At 45.6% G+C, this 22,552-nt stretch overlaps 4 non-coding genes across 4 annotated transcripts; all 4 read left to right on the plus strand.

Annotated features, from left to right (window-relative positions):
* Nucleotides 1-4,388: 4,388 nt before the first annotated feature.
* TRNAV-AAC (transfer RNA valine (anticodon AAC)) lies at nt 4,389-4,461 on the plus strand. The gene has a single exon. It is a non-coding gene; the product is annotated as a tRNA-Val (tRNA).
* Nucleotides 4,462-10,030: 5,569 nt separating this feature from the next.
* TRNAV-AAC (transfer RNA valine (anticodon AAC)) lies at nt 10,031-10,103 on the plus strand. Its single transcript has one exon. It is a non-coding gene; the product is annotated as a tRNA-Val (tRNA).
* Nucleotides 10,104-15,939: 5,836 nt separating this feature from the next.
* TRNAV-AAC (transfer RNA valine (anticodon AAC)) lies at nt 15,940-16,012 on the plus strand. Its single transcript has one exon. It is a non-coding gene; the product is annotated as a tRNA-Val (tRNA).
* A 5,569-nt stretch (nt 16,013-21,581) lies between these two features.
* Nucleotides 21,582-21,654, plus strand: TRNAV-AAC (transfer RNA valine (anticodon AAC)). The gene has a single exon. It is a non-coding gene; the product is annotated as a tRNA-Val (tRNA).
* Nucleotides 21,655-22,552: the final 898 nt, after the last annotated feature.

The raw sequence follows: 22,552 nt of genomic DNA on the forward strand, positions 1-22,552 counted from the left end.
GTTTGGCCTATGGCTGCTCCAGCACTGTTTGTTGAAAACACGATCCTTTCTCCATTGTATTGCTTTTGCACTTTTATCAAAAACTACTTGAAGCATGGTGTGTGGCTGACGCTTGTAATCCCAGCACTTTGGGAGGCTGAGGTGGGCAGATCCCTTGAGGTCAGGAGTTCCAGACCAGCCTGACCAACATGGCGAAACCCGGTCTCTACTAAATATACAAAAATTAGCCGGGTGTGGTGGTGCAGGCTTGTAATCCCAGCCATTTGGGAGGCTGAGGCAGGAGAATTGCTTGAACGCGGGTGGTGTAGGTTGCAGTGAGCTGAGACGGCACCACTGCACTCCAGCCTGGGCGACGGAGTGAGACTATGTCTCAAAGCACAAAAACAACACAAAACAAAAACTACTTGAAAAGAAAATATTTGCAAAGGACATATTTGACAAAGGACTTGTAGCTGGGCTATATAAAGAATAATCAAAACTCAGCACTGAGAAAAAATCCTACATATTAAAAGAGTGAAAGAAGGAAACAACGCGATAAATGCGATTGACGCGGAAAAAGTATTGGACAAAATTCAACACCCTCTCGTGACTAAACACTCAACAGGCCGGGCGCGGTGGCTCACGCCTGTCATCCCAGCACTTTGGGAGGCCTAGGTGGGCAGCTCACTTTGAGATTTCATCTAAAAAAAAACCCCAAAAAACAAAAAACATTCAACCAACTGGTACATGAAAGCATACTATTAACGGAGCCAAAAAACCCACATAATGGGAGAAACTGCTAGCAAATTACGTGACTGATAACTGATGAATATCTAGAATATGTGAAAAACTCCCACAACTCAACAACAAAAAATAAATAACCCAACTAAAATATGCACGGTGGCTGACGCCTGTAATCCCAGCATTTTGGGAGGCCAAAGCGGGTGGATCACTTGAGGCCAGGAGTTCGAGACCAGCCTGGACAATATGGTGAAACCCTGTCTCTGCTAAAAGTACAGAAATTAGCTGGGCATGGTGGCACGTGCCTGTAGTCCCAGCTACCCGGGAGGCCGAGGCAGGAGAATTGCTTGAACCCGGGAGGCGGAGGTTGCAATGACCCGAGATTGCACCGCTGAACTCCAGCCTGGGTCACAAAGCGAGACTCCATCTCAAAACAAACAAACAAACAATAAAATAGAGGACAAAAGAGTAGAACAGACAGTTCTTCAAAGAAGATACAGAAATGGGGATAAGCACATGGAAAGATGCTCAGCATCATTAATCATCGGGGAAATGCAAATCAAAACCACAAGAAGGTACCACCTCACAGTCATTAACATGGCTATTTTCAGAAGAACAGGAAATAACCAAATGTTGGTGAGAATGTGAACAAATTGGAACCCTTGTGAGTTAATGACAGGATTGTAAAATGATACAGCCACTGTAGAAAATAGTTTTACGGGCCCTCAAAACTTTAAACAGAATTACCATATGATCCAGAAATTTTACTTCTGGGTATAAACACAAAAGAATTCAAAGCAGGGAGTGGAAAAGATATTTGTACAGCAGTGTTCATAGCAGCGTTATTCACAACAGCCAAAAGGTGAAAACAACCAAAATGTCCGTCGAATAATTGAGTGGATAAAGGAAATGTAGTGTATACACATGATGGGCTATGACTCAGCCTTAAAAAGGAATGAAGTCCGGACATATGCTACAACATGGATGAACCTTTAATCTTACGCAGACTGAAGTAAGCCAGACACAAAACAGCAAATATGGTGTGATTCCACTTATGAGGAATAGTGTGGTCAGATTCACAGGGACAGAAGAGCAGGAGTTACTGGGGCTGGGTGAGGAAGGAACAGGGAGTTGTTGTTTAATGACTATACTGTTTCTATATGGGATGATTAAAACATTGAGGCTAGTGGTGATGATTACATAAGAATGTGAATGTACTTAATGCTATTGACATGTACTTTTCAAACTGTTGAAATGGCAATTTTATGTTGTGTATATTTTATTACAATTTCTAAAAAGAGAAAAAAATCCATTTAGAAAATGGGCAAAAATATGAAGAGACATTATATAGAAAGGGAAATAAAGGTACCAAATAAGTACATAAGGTGTCCAACAGCACTAGCCATTCAGGAAATGCAAATTAAGACGAAAGGGAGCTATCACTATATACCTATTGGAACAGCTAAAATTAAAAAACGGCCAGGCGTAGTTGTGCAAGCTGTGATCTCAGCCATCCCAGAAGCTGAGGCGGGAGGATCACTTGAGCCTGGGAGTTCAAGAGCAGCCTGGGAAGCACAGTGAGACCCTCCCCTTACCCCTGCCCGGGCAGTCCCCCTACTCCCCGCCTCTACTGCCCCCTGCCGGTGTCTCAAAAAAATGAGATAACATCAATGCCAGCAAGAGCGCAAAGAAACCAAATCTCATAGAAGGCTCGTAGAAATGTGAAAAGATACAGCCACTCTGAAAATAGATTGGTCATTTCTTCAGAAACTAAAAATGCACTGAGCATATGACCTAGAAATTGCATTCAACCGTTTATCTCAGAGAAAAGCAATATAATAGCCAAACTGAAAACAATGCAAATTTTCAACTGGTGGATGATTAAACAAACTGTGGAATATTTATAGCTTGAAACGCTACTCATCAATAAAAATAAATGAATTACTGTATTGATACAATTAGAGTGGATCTCAAGGGAATTATGCTAAATGAAAAAAGCCAGTTGCTAGAGGCCACGTGCTGTATTATTACATTTGTATAACATTCTTGACATAACAAATTTTTAGAGACATTAAACAGATTCGTGGCTGTCAGGAGTTAGGAACTGGAGGACAAGGGACGCTGTAGGGGTGTGTGTGGCTCTAAGAGTGTAGTGCTGGCTGTGATAATGGAACAGTTCTGTATCTTGATTGCGGTGATAGTCACAGGGAGCTACACATGTGATAAAATTGCTGTGTAGAGAAACACACACACACACACGCACACACACACACGAATCCATGTATAACTGGAGGGGTCCCAGTAAGCTCTGTGGATTGTACCAATGCCGTTTTCCTGGTTTTGTTACCGTGCTACAATTATGCAAGATGTCATCACTGGGAAAGACCAGTGCCTGAGACCTCCCTTTACTTTTCTTTGCCACTTTCTGTGAAACTATAATTGTTTCAAAATGAAAAATTGGTTTGCTTTAGGTTTTATGTTTTCCTTTTTCTTTCTTTCTTCTTCTTTTTTATTTTTTTAAATAGACCTGGGGTTTTGCCACATTGCCCAGGCTAGTCTCAAACTCCGGAGCTCAAGCAATGTGCCCACCTGCGCCTTCCACTGTGCTGGGATTACAGGCGGGAGCTACCGTGCCTGGCGTGGTTTTTTCCCTTTCTTTCTTTCTTTTTTTTTAAGATGCCAGATTCTAAATTGGCACGCGAGGGCAGTTCCTCGTTTTTGGTTTTTGGATATTTTTTGGTTGTTTTTTTGTTTGTTTGTTTCTTTGTTTTTAATGGAAGAGATATTTAAGAGACACCTCACAAGGGAAGATTAAAAAAATGAGTCATACACATGAAAAAGTGCTTATCGTCTTTCCTCATTAGCTAAATGCAAACTTAAACCATGAGGAAATACTACATACCCAGAAGAATGGCTAGAAGTTAAAAAATAATCATCGTAATAGGTGAAAAGTACCAAATGCGGCCAGGGAGGTAGCCTCATAACGCTTTCACATGGTTGATGGGAGGAAAATAACCTAAATGTCCAACAGCAGTGGCTGCTTGGATAATCGAGAGCTCTACCAAACCATGGAACAATAAAAATGGTGTTGTAGGCTACTTCCTCTTTCATTCCACTCCAGTTTCTCCAGACACACAAGCTCCAGCTCCACTCACGAACGCATGGCCTCATATTCCCCAAGCAGCTTCTTCTGAAAGTCTCTTCTCTTAGAAAACGCCGCCAGCGCGCCCCTGCTGTTCCACCCCCAGGCCCACTGTCAACCCCAGACAGCTCGACTGCTTCACGTCTCTCTGAGGTCGCCACCACACCTGCTCTCAGGACTCCCATGCCCGCTGACGCCACCACATCGGGCATGAAAACTTCCTTTTCTTGCTTCTCTCTCTCTCTCTCTCCCTTTTTCTTTCCTTTCTCTCTTTCGAGACTGAGTCTTGCTGTGTCTCCCAGGCTGGAGTGCAGTGGCGCAATCATAGCTTACTGCAGCCTCGACCTCCTGGGCTCCAGCCGTCCATCCATCTCAGCCTTCCAAGTGCTGAAACGTGCTTTTCTTGTGTGCTCATGCCCATTAGCCAAGCTGGAAGGGACGCATGGAGGAAGCTCAGAATTACCATGAGAAATAAAATGCGGCCTTGTGTGGCGGCTCATCGTGGTGGGCCAGGAAACGCATGCGAGTTTCCGTAGTGTAGTGGTTATCACGTTCGCCTAACACGCGAAAGGTCCCCGGTTCGAAACCGGGCGGAAACAGAATCTTATGCTTTTCATCTCATTACTTCAAATTTATTATGCAAGAAAATTAACCTGGAACACCCCACCACTATCTCCACCTGGTTACGGAGGAAAGGCCATCAAGGGTATTTATACCGTGGCCTTTCCTCAACGGTTGAGGCACCTGGGAAGAACTGAACCCACCTCACTTGCCGTGGACAGCGGCGCCGACGAACTTCGCACAAAGCCCGTCCACTGGACGGCTGCGCGCTGCCAAGTGGAATCCAGATCCCGAGCATGCGTGGGGCCCAAGGTGAGTTCCAATGAATCCTCCTTTTGCAACCCATGGGGGGACAAAATGGAGAAATCACAACAAGTTGGCAGAGGTGGGATTCGAACCCATGCCTCCGAAGACACCGGCGCCTTAATCCAGAGCCTTAGACCGCTCGGCCCTGCCATCTTTCTCCTGGCCGTATACTTACATATTTCCTTTCTTTATACAACATCGCTAGGGTTCCCGGGCCAACAAGGCATTGGGGCGAATCCACAGGGCATTGCAGAACCACCGCCTTGCGGTACGATTCGCTGGGCCAGAGGCACCGGCTGGGAAACCGCTCCACCAGCGCCCTGGCGGAGAAGATTCGCGAAGCGCAGGCCTCGGGATCTGCTTTGGGGGGTCACTCAAAGTCACCCACATCGGCCCTCTTTGGGGAGCCGGCGTGAGTGCTGGGGAAGCCTTCTACACTCTCACTTTAAAGAAAGATAAAAATAAACAAACCAGGGCCGGCCAAGCGCGGTGGCTCAGGCCTGTAATCCCAGCACTTTGGGAGGCCGAGGCGGGCGGATCACGAGGTCAGGAGATCGAGACCAGCCTGGCTAACACGGTGAAACCCCGTCTCTACTAAAAATACAAAAAATTAGCCGGGCGTGGTGGCGGGCGCCTGTAGTCGCAGCTACTCGGGAGGCTGAGGCAGGAGAATGGCGTGAACCCGGGAGGCGGAGCTTGCAGTGAGCCGAGATGGCGCCACTGCACTCCAGCCTGGGCGACAGAGCGAGACTCCGTCTCAAAAAAAGAGCAGAGAGAAACCCTGTACATCCATTCCCTTTTTTTTTTTTTTTTTTTTGCTGTGAACTGTGTTCCTGAGTAGAGGTTGGTTAAGCTCTGACACCAGAATTTTCAGGTGTACGGCTAAAGAGCATTGCTCTTGCAAAAGTACCCATGATTCTCCAGATCTTTTGTTTTACTTCAAAAACATCTTCTAATCCTGACAGTCTTCACAGAGAAGTGTTTGTTTGTGGTGAGGTCCAACTCACCTTTTTTTTTTTTCCTGTTTGGTGTCAAGTCAAAGAACTCTTCACCCAGCTCTAGGTCTAGATTTTCTCCTATGTCTTTTTGAAGTTGTATAGTTTTAAATCTGACATTAAAGCCCATGATCTCCTTTGGATTCATTTTTGTCTCAGCTGTGAGGCTTGGCTAAGGTTCATTAGTTTGGCCTATGGCTGCTCCAGCACTGTTTGTTGAAAACACGATCCTTTCTCCATTGTATTGCTTTTGCACTTTTATCAAAAACTACTTGAAGCATGGTGTGTGGCTGACGCTTGTAATCCCAGCACTTTGGGAGGCTGAGGTGGGCAGATCCCTTGAGGTCAGGAGTTCCAGACCAGCCTGACCAACATGGCGAAACCCGGTCTCTACTAAATATACAAAAATTAGCCGGGTGTGGTGGTGCAGGCTTGTAATCCCAGCCATTTGGGAGGCTGAGGCAGGAGAATTGCTTGAACGCGGGTGGTGTAGGTTGCAGTGAGCTGAGACGGCACCACTGCACTCCAGCCTGGGCGACGGAGTGAGACTATGTCTCAAAGCACAAAAACAACACAAAACAAAAACTACTTGAAAAGAAAATATTTGCAAAGGACATATTTGACAAAGGACTTGTAGCTGGGCTATATAAAGAATAATCAAAACTCAGCACTGAGAAAAAATCCTACATATTAAAAGAGTGAAAGAAGGAAACAACGCGATAAATGCGATTGACGCGGAAAAAGTATTGGACAAAATTCAACACCCTCTCGTGACTAAACACTCAACAGGCCGGGCGCGGTGGCTCACGCCTGTCATCCCAGCACTTTGGGAGGCCAAAGCGGGTGGATCACTTGAGGCCAGGAGTTCGAGACCAGCCTGGACAATATGGTGAAACCCTGTCTCTGCTAAAAGTACAGAAATTAGCTGGGCATGGTGGCACGTGCCTGTAGTCCCAGCTACCCGGGAGGCCGAGGCAGGAGAATTGCTTGAACCCGGGAGGCGGAGGTTGCAATGACCCGAGATTGCACCGCTGAACTCCAGCCTGGGTCACAAAGCGAGACTCCATCTCAAAACAAACAAACAAACAATAAAATAGAGGACAAAAGAGTAGAACAGACAGTTCTTCAAAGAAGATACAGAAATGGGGATAAGCACATGGAAAGATGCTCAGCATCATTAATCATCGGGGAAATGCAAATCAAAACCACAAGAAGGTACCACCTCACAGTCATTAACATGGCTATTTTCAGAAGAACAGGAAATAACCAAATGTTGGTGAGAATGTGAACAAATTGGAACCCTTGTGAGTTAATGACAGGATTGTAAAATGATACAGCCACTGTAGAAAATAGTTTTACGGGCCCTCAAAACTTTAAACAGAATTACCATATGATCCAGAAATTTTACTTCTGGGTATAAACACAAAAGAATTCAAAGCAGGGAGTGGAAAAGATATTTGTACAGCAGTGTTCATAGCAGCGTTATTCACAACAGCCAAAAGGTGAAAACAACCAAAATGTCCGTCGAATAATTGAGTGGATAAAGGAAATGTAGTGTATACACATGATGGGCTATGACTCAGCCTTAAAAAGGAATGAAGTCCGGACATATGCTACAACATGGATGAACCTTTAATCTTACGCAGACTGAAGTAAGCCAGACACAAAACAGCAAATATGGTGTGATTCCACTTATGAGGAATAGTGTGGTCAGATTCACAGGGACAGAAGAGCAGGAGTTACTGGGGCTGGGTGAGGAAGGAACAGGGAGTTGTTGTTTAATGACTATACTGTTTCTATATGGGATGATTAAAACATTGAGGCTAGTGGTGATGATTACATAAGAATGTGAATGTACTTAATGCTATTGACATGTACTTTTCAAACTGTTGAAATGGCAATTTTATGTTGTGTATATTTTATTACAATTTCTAAAAAGAGAAAAAAATCCATTTAGAAAATGGGCAAAAATATGAAGAGACATTATATAGAAAGGGAAATAAAGGTACCAAATAAGTACATAAGGTGTCCAACAGCACTAGCCATTCAGGAAATGCAAATTAAGACGAAAGGGAGCTATCACTATATACCTATTGGAACAGCTAAAATTAAAAAACGGCCAGGCGTAGTTGTGCAAGCTGTGATCTCAGCCATCCCAGAAGCTGAGGCGGGAGGATCACTTGAGCCTGGGAGTTCAAGAGCAGCCTGGGAAGCACAGTGAGACCCTCCCCTTACCCCTGCCCGGGCAGTCCCCCTACTCCCCGCCTCTACTGCCCCCTGCCGGTGTCTCAAAAAAATGAGATAACATCAATGCCAGCAAGAGCGCAAAGAAACCAAATCTCATAGAAGGCTCGTAGAAATGTGAAAAGATACAGCCACTCTGAAAATAGATTGGTCATTTCTTCAGAAACTAAAAATGCACTGAGCATATGACCTAGAAATTGCATTCAACCGTTTATCTCAGAGAAAAGCAATATAATAGCCAAACTGAAAACAATGCAAATTTTCAACTGGTGGATGATTAAACAAACTGTGGAATATTTATAGCTTGAAACGCTACTCATCAATAAAAATAAATGAATTACTGTATTGATACAATTAGAGTGGATCTCAAGGGAATTATGCTAAATGAAAAAAGCCAGTTGCTAGAGGCCACGTGCTGTATTATTACATTTGTATAACATTCTTGACATAACAAATTTTTAGAGACATTAAACAGATTCGTGGCTGTCAGGAGTTAGGAACTGGAGGACAAGGGACGCTGTAGGGGTGTGTGTGGCTCTAAGAGTGTAGTGCTGGCTGTGATAATGGAACAGTTCTGTATCTTGATTGCGGTGATAGTCACAGGGAGCTACACATGTGATAAAATTGCTGTGTAGAGAAACACACACACACACGCACACACACACACGAATCCATGTATAACTGGAGGGGTCCCAGTAAGCTCTGTGGATTGTACCAATGCCGTTTTCCTGGTTTTGTTACCGTGCTACAATTATGCAAGATGTCATCACTGGGAAAGACCAGTGCCTGAGACCTCCCTTTACTTTTCTTTGCCACTTTCTGTGAAACTATAATTGTTTCAAAATGAAAAATTGGTTTGCTTTAGGTTTTATGTTTTCCTTTTTCTTTCTTTCTTCTTCTTTTTTATTTTTTTAAATAGACCTGGGGTTTTGCCACATTGCCCAGGCTAGTCTCAAACTCCGGAGCTCAAGCAATGTGCCCACCTGCGCCTTCCACTGTGCTGGGATTACAGGCGGGAGCTACCGTGCCTGGCGTGGTTTTTTCCCTTTCTTTCTTTCTTTTTTTTTAAGATGCCAGATTCTAAATTGGCACGCGAGGGCAGTTCCTCGTTTTTGGTTTTTGGATATTTTTTGGTTGTTTTTTTGTTTGTTTGTTTCTTTGTTTTTAATGGAAGAGATATTTAAGAGACACCTCACAAGGGAAGATTAAAAAAATGAGTCATACACATGAAAAAGTGCTTATCGTCTTTCCTCATTAGCTAAATGCAAACTTAAACCATGAGGAAATACTACATACCCAGAAGAATGGCTAGAAGTTAAAAAATAATCATCGTAATAGGTGAAAAGTACCAAATGCGGCCAGGGAGGTAGCCTCATAACGCTTTCACATGGTTGATGGGAGGAAAATAACCTAAATGTCCAACAGCAGTGGCTGCTTGGATAATCGAGAGCTCTACCAAACCATGGAACAATAAAAATGGTGTTGTAGGCTACTTCCTCTTTCATTCCACTCCAGTTTCTCCAGACACACAAGCTCCAGCTCCACTCACGAACGCATGGCCTCATATTCCCCAAGCAGCTTCTTCTGAAAGTCTCTTCTCTTAGAAAACGCCGCCAGCGCGCCCCTGCTGTTCCACCCCCAGGCCCACTGTCAACCCCAGACAGCTCGACTGCTTCACGTCTCTCTGAGGTCGCCACCACACCTGCTCTCAGGACTCCCATGCCCGCTGACGCCACCACATCGGGCATGAAAACTTCCTTTTCTTGCTTCTCTCTCTCTCTCTCTCCCTTTTTCTTTCCTTTCTCTCTTTCGAGACTGAGTCTTGCTGTGTCTCCCAGGCTGGAGTGCAGTGGCGCAATCATAGCTTACTGCAGCCTCGACCTCCTGGGCTCCAGCCGTCCATCCATCTCAGCCTTCCAAGTGCTGAAACGTGCTTTTCTTGTGTGCTCATGCCCATTAGCCAAGCTGGAAGGGACGCATGGAGGAAGCTCAGAATTACCATGAGAAATAAAATGCGGCCTTGTGTGGCGGCTCATCGTGGTGGGCCAGGAAACGCATGCGAGTTTCCGTAGTGTAGTGGTTATCACGTTCGCCTAACACGCGAAAGGTCCCCGGTTCGAAACCGGGCGGAAACAGAATCTTATGCTTTTCATCTCATTACTTCAAATTTATTATGCAAGAAAATTAACCTGGAACACCCCACCACTATCTCCACCTGGTTACGGAGGAAAGGCCATCAAGGGTATTTATACCGTGGCCTTTCCTCAACGGTTGAGGCACCTGGGAAGAACTGAACCCACCTCACTTGCCGTGGACAGCGGCGCCGACGAACTTCGCACAAAGCCCGTCCACTGGACGGCTGCGCGCTGCCAAGTGGAATCCAGATCCCGAGCATGCGTGGGGCCCAAGGTGAGTTCCAATGAATCCTCCTTTTGCAACCCATGGGGGGACAAAATGGAGAAATCACAACAAGTTGGCAGAGGTGGGATTCGAACCCATGCCTCCGAAGACACCGGCGCCTTAATCCAGAGCCTTAGACCGCTCGGCCCTGCCATCTTTCTCCTGGCCGTATACTTACATATTTCCTTTCTTTATACAACATCGCTAGGGTTCCCGGGCCAACAAGGCATTGGGGCGAATCCACAGGGCATTGCAGAACCACCGCCTTGCGGTACGATTCGCTGGGCCAGAGGCACCGGCTGGGAAACCGCTCCACCAGCGCCCTGGCGGAGAAGATTCGCGAAGCGCAGGCCTCGGGATCTGCTTTGGGGGGTCACTCAAAGTCACCCACATCGGCCCTCTTTGGGGAGCCGGCGTGAGTGCTGGGGAAGCCTTCTACACTCTCACTTTAAAGAAAGATAAAAATAAACAAACCAGGGCCGGCCAAGCGCGGTGGCTCAGGCCTGTAATCCCAGCACTTTGGGAGGCCGAGGCGGGCGGATCACGAGGTCAGGAGATCGAGACCAGCCTGGCTAACACGGTGAAACCCCGTCTCTACTAAAAATACAAAAAATTAGCCGGGCGTGGTGGCGGGCGCCTGTAGTCGCAGCTACTCGGGAGGCTGAGGCAGGAGAATGGCGTGAACCCGGGAGGCGGAGCTTGCAGTGAGCCGAGATGGCGCCACTGCACTCCAGCCTGGGCGACAGAGCGAGACTCCGTCTCAAAAAAAGAGCAGAGAGAAACCCTGTACATCCATTCCCTTTTTTTTTTTTTTTTTTTTGCTGTGAACTGTGTTCCTGAGTAGAGGTTGGTTAAGCTCTGACACCAGAATTTTCAGGTGTACGGCTAAAGAGCATTGCTCTTGCAAAAGTACCCATGATTCTCCAGATCTTTTGTTTTACTTCAAAAACATCTTCTAATCCTGACAGTCTTCACAGAGAAGTGTTTGTTTGTGGTGAGGTCCAACTCACCTTTTTTTTTTTTCCTGTTTGGTGTCAAGTCAAAGAACTCTTCACCCAGCTCTAGGTCTAGATTTTCTCCTATGTCTTTTTGAAGTTGTATAGTTTTAAATCTGACATTAAAGCCCATGATCTCCTTTGGATTCATTTTTGTCTCAGCTGTGAGGCTTGGCTAAGGTTCATTAGTTTGGCCTATGGCTGCTCCAGCACTGTTTGTTGAAAACACGATCCTTTCTCCATTGTATTGCTTTTGCACTTTTATCAAAAACTACTTGAAGCATGGTGTGTGGCTGACGCTTGTAATCCCAGCACTTTGGGAGGCTGAGGTGGGCAGATCCCTTGAGGTCAGGAGTTCCAGACCAGCCTGACCAACATGGCGAAACCCGGTCTCTACTAAATATACAAAAATTAGCCGGGTGTGGTGGTGCAGGCTTGTAATCCCAGCCATTTGGGAGGCTGAGGCAGGAGAATTGCTTGAACGCGGGTGGTGTAGGTTGCAGTGAGCTGAGACGGCACCACTGCACTCCAGCCTGGGCGACGGAGTGAGACTATGTCTCAAAGCACAAAAACAACACAAAACAAAAACTACTTGAAAAGAAAATATTTGCAAAGGACATATTTGACAAAGGACTTGTAGCTGGGCTATATAAAGAATAATCAAAACTCAGCACTGAGAAAAAATCCTACATATTAAAAGAGTGAAAGAAGGAAACAACGCGATAAATGCGATTGACGCGGAAAAAGTATTGGACAAAATTCAACACCCTCTCGTGACTAAACACTCAACAGGCCGGGCGCGGTGGCTCACGCCTGTCATCCCAGCACTTTGGGAGGCCTAGGTGGGCAGCTCACTTTGAGATTTCATCTAAAAAAAAACCCCAAAAAACAAAAAACATTCAACCAACTGGTACATGAAAGCATACTATTAACGGAGCCAAAAAACCCACATAATGGGAGAAACTGCTAGCAAATTACGTGACTGATAACTGATGAATATCTAGAATATGTGAAAAACTCCCACAACTCAACAACAAAAAATAAATAACCCAACTAAAATATGCACGGTGGCTGACGCCTGTAATCCCAGCATTTTGGGAGGCCAAAGCGGGTGGATCACTTGAGGCCAGGAGTTCGAGACCAGCCTGGACAATATGGTGAAACCCTGTCTCTGCTAAAAGTACAGAAATTAGCTGGGCATGGTGGCACGTGCCTGTAGTCCCAGCTACCCGGGAGGCCGAGGCAGGAGAATTGCTTGAACCCGGGAGGCGGAGGTTGCAATGACCCGAGATTGCACCGCTGAACTCCAGCCTGGGTCACAAAGCGAGACTCCATCTCAAAACAAACAAACAAACAATAAAATAGAGGACAAAAGAGTAGAACAGACAGTTCTTCAAAGAAGATACAGAAATGGGGATAAGCACATGGAAAGATGCTCAGCATCATTAATCATCGGGGAAATGCAAATCAAAACCACAAGAAGGTACCACCTCACAGTCATTAACATGGCTATTTTCAGAAGAACAGGAAATAACCAAATGTTGGTGAGAATGTGAACAAATTGGAACCCTTGTGAGTTAATGACAGGATTGTAAAATGATACAGCCACTGTAGAAAATAGTTTTACGGGCCCTCAAAACTTTAAACAGAATTACCATATGATCCAGAAATTTTACTTCTGGGTATAAACACAAAAGAATTCAAAGCAGGGAGTGGAAAAGATATTTGTACAGCAGTGTTCATAGCAGCGTTATTCACAACAGCCAAAAGGTGAAAACAACCAAAATGTCCGTCGAATAATTGAGTGGATAAAGGAAATGTAGTGTATACACATGATGGGCTATGACTCAGCCTTAAAAAGGAATGAAGTCCGGACATATGCTACAACATGGATGAACCTTTAATCTTACGCAGACTGAAGTAAGCCAGACACAAAACAGCAAATATGGTGTGATTCCACTTATGAGGAATAGTGTGGTCAGATTCACAGGGACAGAAGAGCAGGAGTTACTGGGGCTGGGTGAGGAAGGAACAGGGAGTTGTTGTTTAATGACTATACTGTTTCTATATGGGATGATTAAAACATTGAGGCTAGTGGTGATGATTACATAAGAATGTGAATGTACTTAATGCTATTGACATGTACTTTTCAAACTGTTGAAATGGCAATTTTATGTTGTGTATATTTTATTACAATTTCTAAAAAGAGAAAAAAATCCATTTAGAAAATGGGCAAAAATATGAAGAGACATTATATAGAAAGGGAAATAAAGGTACCAAATAAGTACATAAGGTGTCCAACAGCACTAGCCATTCAGGAAATGCAAATTAAGACGAAAGGGAGCTATCACTATATACCTATTGGAACAGCTAAAATTAAAAAACGGCCAGGCGTAGTTGTGCAAGCTGTGATCTCAGCCATCCCAGAAGCTGAGGCGGGAGGATCACTTGAGCCTGGGAGTTCAAGAGCAGCCTGGGAAGCACAGTGAGACCCTCCCCTTACCCCTGCCCGGGCAGTCCCCCTACTCCCCGCCTCTACTGCCCCCTGCCGGTGTCTCAAAAAAATGAGATAACATCAATGCCAGCAAGAGCGCAAAGAAACCAAATCTCATAGAAGGCTCGTAGAAATGTGAAAAGATACAGCCACTCTGAAAATAGATTGGTCATTTCTTCAGAAACTAAAAATGCACTGAGCATATGACCTAGAAATTGCATTCAACCGTTTATCTCAGAGAAAAGCAATATAATAGCCAAACTGAAAACAATGCAAATTTTCAACTGGTGGATGATTAAACAAACTGTGGAATATTTATAGCTTGAAACGCTACTCATCAATAAAAATAAATGAATTACTGTATTGATACAATTAGAGTGGATCTCAAGGGAATTATGCTAAATGAAAAAAGCCAGTTGCTAGAGGCCACGTGCTGTATTATTACATTTGTATAACATTCTTGACATAACAAATTTTTAGAGACATTAAACAGATTCGTGGCTGTCAGGAGTTAGGAACTGGAGGACAAGGGACGCTGTAGGGGTGTGTGTGGCTCTAAGAGTGTAGTGCTGGCTGTGATAATGGAACAGTTCTGTATCTTGATTGCGGTGATAGTCACAGGGAGCTACACATGTGATAAAATTGCTGTGTAGAGAAACACACACACACACACGCACACACACACACGAATCCATGTATAACTGGAGGGGTCCCAGTAAGCTCTGTGGATTGTACCAATGCCGTTTTCCTGGTTTTGTTACCGTGCTACAATTATGCAAGATGTCATCACTGGGAAAGACCAGTGCCTGAGACCTCCCTTTACTTTTCTTTGCCACTTTCTGTGAAACTATAATTGTTTCAAAATGAAAAATTGGTTTGCTTTAGGTTTTATGTTTTCCTTTTTCTTTCTTTCTTCTTCTTTTTTATTTTTTTAAATAGACCTGGGGTTTTGCCACATTGCCCAGGCTAGTCTCAAACTCCGGAGCTCAAGCAATGTGCCCACCTGCGCCTTCCACTGTGCTGGGATTACAGGCGGGAGCTACCGTGCCTGGCGTGGTTTTTTCCCTTTCTTTCTTTCTTTTTTTTTAAGATGCCAGATTCTAAATTGGCACGCGAGGGCAGTTCCTCGTTTTTGGTTTTTGGATATTTTTTGGTTGTTTTTTTGTTTGTTTGTTTCTTTGTTTTTAATGGAAGAGATATTTAAGAGACACCTCACAAGGGAAGATTAAAAAAATGAGTCATACACATGAAAAAGTGCTTATCGTCTTTCCTCATTAGCTAAATGCAAACTTAAACCATGAGGAAATACTACATACCCAGAAGAATGGCTAGAAGTTAAAAAATAATCATCGTAATAGGTGAAAAGTACCAAATGCGGCCAGGGAGGTAGCCTCATAACGCTTTCACATGGTTGATGGGAGGAAAATAACCTAAATGTCCAACAGCAGTGGCTGCTTGGATAATCGAGAGCTCTACCAAACCATGGAACAATAAAAATGGTGTTGTAGGCTACTTCCTCTTTCATTCCACTCCAGTTTCTCCAGACACACAAGCTCCAGCTCCACTCACGAACGCATGGCCTCATATTCCCCAAGCAGCTTCTTCTGAAAGTCTCTTCTCTTAGAAAACGCCGCCAGCGCGCCCCTGCTGTTCCACCCCCAGGCCCACTGTCAACCCCAGACAGCTCGACTGCTTCACGTCTCTCTGAGGTCGCCACCACACCTGCTCTCAGGACTCCCATGCCCGCTGACGCCACCACATCGGGCATGAAAACTTCCTTTTCTTGCTTCTCTCTCTCTCTCTCTCCCTTTTTCTTTCCTTTCTCTCTTTCGAGACTGAGTCTTGCTGTGTCTCCCAGGCTGGAGTGCAGTGGCGCAATCATAGCTTACTGCAGCCTCGACCTCCTGGGCTCCAGCCGTCCATCCATCTCAGCCTTCCAAGTGCTGAAACGTGCTTTTCTTGTGTGCTCATGCCCATTAGCCAAGCTGGAAGGGACGCATGGAGGAAGCTCAGAATTACCATGAGAAATAAAATGCGGCCTTGTGTGGCGGCTCATCGTGGTGGGCCAGGAAACGCATGCGAGTTTCCGTAGTGTAGTGGTTATCACGTTCGCCTAACACGCGAAAGGTCCCCGGTTCGAAACCGGGCGGAAACAGAATCTTATGCTTTTCATCTCATTACTTCAAATTTATTATGCAAGAAAATTAACCTGGAACACCCCACCACTATCTCCACCTGGTTACGGAGGAAAGGCCATCAAGGGTATTTATACCGTGGCCTTTCCTCAACGGTTGAGGCACCTGGGAAGAACTGAACCCACCTCACTTGCCGTGGACAGCGGCGCCGACGAACTTCGCACAAAGCCCGTCCACTGGACGGCTGCGCGCTGCCAAGTGGAATCCAGATCCCGAGCATGCGTGGGGCCCAAGGTGAGTTCCAATGAATCCTCCTTTTGCAACCCATGGGGGGACAAAATGGAGAAATCACAACAAGTTGGCAGAGGTGGGATTCGAACCCATGCCTCCGAAGACACCGGCGCCTTAATCCAGAGCCTTAGACCGCTCGGCCCTGCCATCTTTCTCCTGGCCGTATACTTACATATTTCCTTTCTTTATACAACATCGCTAGGGTTCCCGGGCCAACAAGGCATTGGGGCGAATCCACAGGGCATTGCAGAACCACCGCCTTGCGGTACGATTCGCTGGGCCAGAGGCACCGGCTGGGAAACCGCTCCACCAGCGCCCTGGCGGAGAAGATTCGCGAAGCGCAGGCCTCGGGATCTGCTTTGGGGGGTCACTCAAAGTCACCCACATCGGCCCTCTTTGGGGAGCCGGCGTGAGTGCTGGGGAAGCCTTCTACACTCTCACTTTAAAGAAAGATAAAAATAAACAAACCAGGGCCGGCCAAGCGCGGTGGCTCAGGCCTGTAATCCCAGCACTTTGGGAGGCCGAGGCGGGCGGATCACGAGGTCAGGAGATCGAGACCAGCCTGGCTAACACGGTGAAACCCCGTCTCTACTAAAAATACAAAAAATTAGCCGGGCGTGGTGGCGGGCGCCTGTAGTCGCAGCTACTCGGGAGGCTGAGGCAGGAGAATGGCGTGAACCCGGGAGGCGGAGCTTGCAGTGAGCCGAGATGGCGCCACTGCACTCCAGCCTGGGCGACAGAGCGAGACTCCGTCTCAAAAAAAGAGCAGAGAGAAACCCTGTACATCCATTCCCTTTTTTTTTTTTTTTTTTTTGCTGTGAACTGTGTTCCTGAGTAGAGGTTGGTTAAGCTCTGACACCAGAATTTTCAGGTGTACGGCTAAAGAGCATTGCTCTTGCAAAAGTACCCATGATTCTCCAGATCTTTTGTTTTACTTCAAAAACATCTTCTAATCCTGACAGTCTTCACAGAGAAGTGTTTGTTTGTGGTGAGGTCCAACTCACCTTTTTTTTTTTTCCTGTTTGGTGTCAAGTCAAAGAACTCTTCACCCAGCTCTAGGTCTAGATTTTCTCCTATGTCTTTTTGAAGTTGTATAGTTTTAAATCTGACATTAAAGCCCATGATCTCCTTTGGATTCATTTTTGTCTCAGCTGTGAGGCTTGGCTAAGGTTCATTAGTTTGGCCTATGGCTGCTCCAGCACTGTTTGTTGAAAACACGATCCTTTCTCCATTGTATTGCTTTTGCACTTTTATCAAAAACTACTTGAAGCATGGTGTGTGGCTGACGCTTGTAATCCCAGCACTTTGGGAGGCTGAGGTGGGCAGATCCCTTGAGGTCAGGAGTTCCAGACCAGCCTGACCAACATGGCGAAACCCGGTCTCTACTAAATATACAAAAATTAGCCGGGTGTGGTGGTGCAGGCTTGTAATCCCAGCCATTTGGGAGGCTGAGGCAGGAGAATTGCTTGAACGCGGGTGGTGTAGGTTGCAGTGAGCTGAGACGGCACCACTGCACTCCAGCCTGGGCGACGGAGTGAGACTATGTCTCAAAGCACAAAAACAACACAAAACAAAAACTACTTGAAAAGAAAATATTTGCAAAGGACATATTTGACAAAGGACTTGTAGCTGGGCTATATAAAGAATAATCAAAACTCAGCACTGAGAAAAAATCCTACATATTAAAAGAGTGAAAGAAGGAAACAACGCGATAAATGCGATTGACGCGGAAAAAGTATTGGACAAAATTCAACACCCTCTCGTGACTAAACACTCAACAGGCCGGGCGCGGTGGCTCACGCCTGTCATCCCAGCACTTTGGGAGGCCAAAGCGGGTGGATCACTTGAGGCCAGGAGTTCGAGACCAGCCTGGACAATATGGTGAAACCCTGTCTCTGCTAAAAGTACAGAAATTAGCTGGGCATGGTGGCACGTGCCTGTAGTCCCAGCTACCCGGGAGGCCGAGGCAGGAGAATTGCTTGAACCCGGGAGGCGGAGGTTGCAATGACCCGAGATTGCACCGCTGAACTCCAGCCTGGGTCACAAAGCGAGACTCCATCTCAAAACAAACAAACAAACAATAAAATAGAGGACAAAAGAGTAGAACAGACAGTTCTTCAAAGAAGATACAGAAATGGGGATAAGCACATGGAAAGATGCTCAGCATCATTAATCATCGGGGAAATGCAAATCAAAACCACAAGAAGGTACCACCTCACAGTCATTAACATGGCTATTTTCAGAAGAACAGGAAATAACCAAATGTTGGTGAGAATGTGAACAAATTGGAACCCTTGTGAGTTAATGACAGGATTGTAAAATGATACAGCCACTGTAGAAAATAGTTTTACGGGCCCTCAAAACTTTAAACAGAATTACCATATGATCCAGAAATTTTACTTCTGGGTATAAACACAAAAGAATTCAAAGCAGGGAGTGGAAAAGATATTTGTACAGCAGTGTTCATAGCAGCGTTATTCACAACAGCCAAAAGGTGAAAACAACCAAAATGTCCGTCGAATAATTGAGTGGATAAAGGAAATGTAGTGTATACACATGATGGGCTATGACTCAGCCTTAAAAAGGAATGAAGTCCGGACATATGCTACAACATGGATGAACCTTTAATCTTACGCAGACTGAAGTAAGCCAGACACAAAACAGCAAATATGGTGTGATTCCACTTATGAGGAATAGTGTGGTCAGATTCACAGGGACAGAAGAGCAGGAGTTACTGGGGCTGGGTGAGGAAGGAACAGGGAGTTGTTGTTTAATGACTATACTGTTTCTATATGGGATGATTAAAACATTGAGGCTAGTGGTGATGATTACATAAGAATGTGAATGTACTTAATGCTATTGACATGTACTTTTCAAACTGTTGAAATGGCAATTTTATGTTGTGTATATTTTATTACAATTTCTAAAAAGAGAAAAAAATCCATTTAGAAAATGGGCAAAAATATGAAGAGACATTATATAGAAAGGGAAATAAAGGTACCAAATAAGTACATAAGGTGTCCAACAGCACTAGCCATTCAGGAAATGCAAATTAAGACGAAAGGGAGCTATCACTATATACCTATTGGAACAGCTAAAATTAAAAAACGGCCAGGCGTAGTTGTGCAAGCTGTGATCTCAGCCATCCCAGAAGCTGAGGCGGGAGGATCACTTGAGCCTGGGAGTTCAAGAGCAGCCTGGGAAGCACAGTGAGACCCTCCCCTTACCCCTGCCCGGGCAGTCCCCCTACTCCCCGCCTCTACTGCCCCCTGCCGGTGTCTCAAAAAAATGAGATAACATCAATGCCAGCAAGAGCGCAAAGAAACCAAATCTCATAGAAGGCTCGTAGAAATGTGAAAAGATACAGCCACTCTGAAAATAGATTGGTCATTTCTTCAGAAACTAAAAATGCACTGAGCATATGACCTAGAAATTGCATTCAACCGTTTATCTCAGAGAAAAGCAATATAATAGCCAAACTGAAAACAATGCAAATTTTCAACTGGTGGATGATTAAACAAACTGTGGAATATTTATAGCTTGAAACGCTACTCATCAATAAAAATAAATGAATTACTGTATTGATACAATTAGAGTGGATCTCAAGGGAATTATGCTAAATGAAAAAAGCCAGTTGCTAGAGGCCACGTGCTGTATTATTACATTTGTATAACATTCTTGACATAACAAATTTTTAGAGACATTAAACAGATTCGTGGCTGTCAGGAGTTAGGAACTGGAGGACAAGGGACGCTGTAGGGGTGTGTGTGGCTCTAAGAGTGTAGTGCTGGCTGTGATAATGGAACAGTTCTGTATCTTGATTGCGGTGATAGTCACAGGGAGCTACACATGTGATAAAATTGCTGTGTAGAGAAACACACACACACACGCACACACACACACGAATCCATGTATAACTGGAGGGGTCCCAGTAAGCTCTGTGGATTGTACCAATGCCGTTTTCCTGGTTTTGTTACCGTGCTACAATTATGCAAGATGTCATCACTGGGAAAGACCAGTGCCTGAGACCTCCCTTTACTTTTCTTTGCCACTTTCTGTGAAACTATAATTGTTTCAAAATGAAAAATTGGTTTGCTTTAGGTTTTATGTTTTCCTTTTTCTTTCTTTCTTCTTCTTTTTTATTTTTTTAAATAGACCTGGGGTTTTGCCACATTGCCCAGGCTAGTCTCAAACTCCGGAGCTCAAGCAATGTGCCCACCTGCGCCTTCCACTGTGCTGGGATTACAGGCGGGAGCTACCGTGCCTGGCGTGGTTTTTTCCCTTTCTTTCTTTCTTTTTTTTTAAGATGCCAGATTCTAAATTGGCACGCGAGGGCAGTTCCTCGTTTTTGGTTTTTGGATATTTTTTGGTTGTTTTTTTGTTTGTTTGTTTCTTTGTTTTTAATGGAAGAGATATTTAAGAGACACCTCACAAGGGAAGATTAAAAAAATGAGTCATACACATGAAAAAGTGCTTATCGTCTTTCCTCATTAGCTAAATGCAAACTTAAACCATGAGGAAATACTACATACCCAGAAGAATGGCTAGAAGTTAAAAAATAATCATCGTAATAGGTGAAAAGTACCAAATGCGGCCAGGGAGGTAGCCTCATAACGCTTTCACATGGTTGATGGGAGGAAAATAACCTAAATGTCCAACAGCAGTGGCTGCTTGGATAATCGAGAGCTCTACCAAACCATGGAACAATAAAAATGGTGTTGTAGGCTACTTCCTCTTTCATTCCACTCCAGTTTCTCCAGACACACAAGCTCCAGCTCCACTCACGAACGCATGGCCTCATATTCCCCAAGCAGCTTCTTCTGAAAGTCTCTTCTCTTAGAAAACGCCGCCAGCGCGCCCCTGCTGTTCCACCCCCAGGCCCACTGTCAACCCCAGACAGCTCGACTGCTTCACGTCTCTCTGAGGTCGCCACCACACCTGCTCTCAGGACTCCCATGCCCGCTGACGCCACCACATCGGGCATGAAAACTTCCTTTTCTTGCTTCTCTCTCTCTCTCTCTCCCTTTTTCTTTCCTTTCTCTCTTTCGAGACTGAGTCTTGCTGTGTCTCCCAGGCTGGAGTGCAGTGGCGCAATCATAGCTTACTGCAGCCTCGACCTCCTGGGCTCCAGCCGTCCATCCATCTCAGCCTTCCAAGTGCTGAAACGTGCTTTTCTTGTGTGCTCATGCCCATTAGCCAAGCTGGAAGGGACGCATGGAGGAAGCTCAGAATTACCATGAGAAATAAAATGCGGCCTTGTGTGGCGGCTCATCGTGGTGGGCCAGGAAACGCATGCGAGTTTCCGTAGTGTAGTGGTTATCACGTTCGCCTAACACGCGAAAGGTCCCCGGTTCGAAACCGGGCGGAAACAGAATCTTATGCTTTTCATCTCATTACTTCAAATTTATTATGCAAGAAAATTAACCTGGAACACCCCACCACTATCTCCACCTGGTTACGGAGGAAAGGCCATCAAGGGTATTTATACCGTGGCCTTTCCTCAACGGTTGAGGCACCTGGGAAGAACTGAACCCACCTCACTTGCCGTGGACAGCGGCGCCGACGAACTTCGCACAAAGCCCGTCCACTGGACGGCTGCGCGCTGCCAAGTGGAATCCAGATCCCGAGCATGCGTGGGGCCCAAGGTGAGTTCCAATGAATCCTCCTTTTGCAACCCATGGGGGGACAAAATGGAGAAATCACAACAAGTTGGCAGAGGTGGGATTCGAACCCATGCCTCCGAAGACACCGGCGCCTTAATCCAGAGCCTTAGACCGCTCGGCCCTGCCATCTTTCTCCTGGCCGTATACTTACATATTTCCTTTCTTTATACAACATCGCTAGGGTTCCCGGGCCAACAAGGCATTGGGGCGAATCCACAGGGCATTGCAGAACCACCGCCTTGCGGTACGATTCGCTGGGCCAGAGGCACCGGCTGGGAAACCGCTCCACCAGCGCCCTGGCGGAGAAGATTCGCGAAGCGCAGGCCTCGGGATCTGCTTTGGGGGGTCACTCAAAGTCACCCACATCGGCCCTCTTTGGGGAGCCGGCGTGAGTGCTGGGGAAGCCTTCTACACTCTCACTTTAAAGAAAGATAAAAATAAACAAACCAGGGCCGGCCAAGCGCGGTGGCTCAGGCCTGTAATCCCAGCACTTTGGGAGGCCGAGGCGGGCGGATCACGAGGTCAGGAGATCGAGACCAGCCTGGCTAACACGGTGAAACCCCGTCTCTACTAAAAATACAAAAAATTAGCCGGGCGTGGTGGCGG

Source organism: Pan paniscus, chromosome 4 (genome assembly GCF_029289425.2).
Source record: "Pan paniscus chromosome 4, NHGRI_mPanPan1-v2.0_pri, whole genome shotgun sequence".
Taxonomy (NCBI): domain Eukaryota; kingdom Metazoa; phylum Chordata; class Mammalia; order Primates; family Hominidae; genus Pan; species Pan paniscus.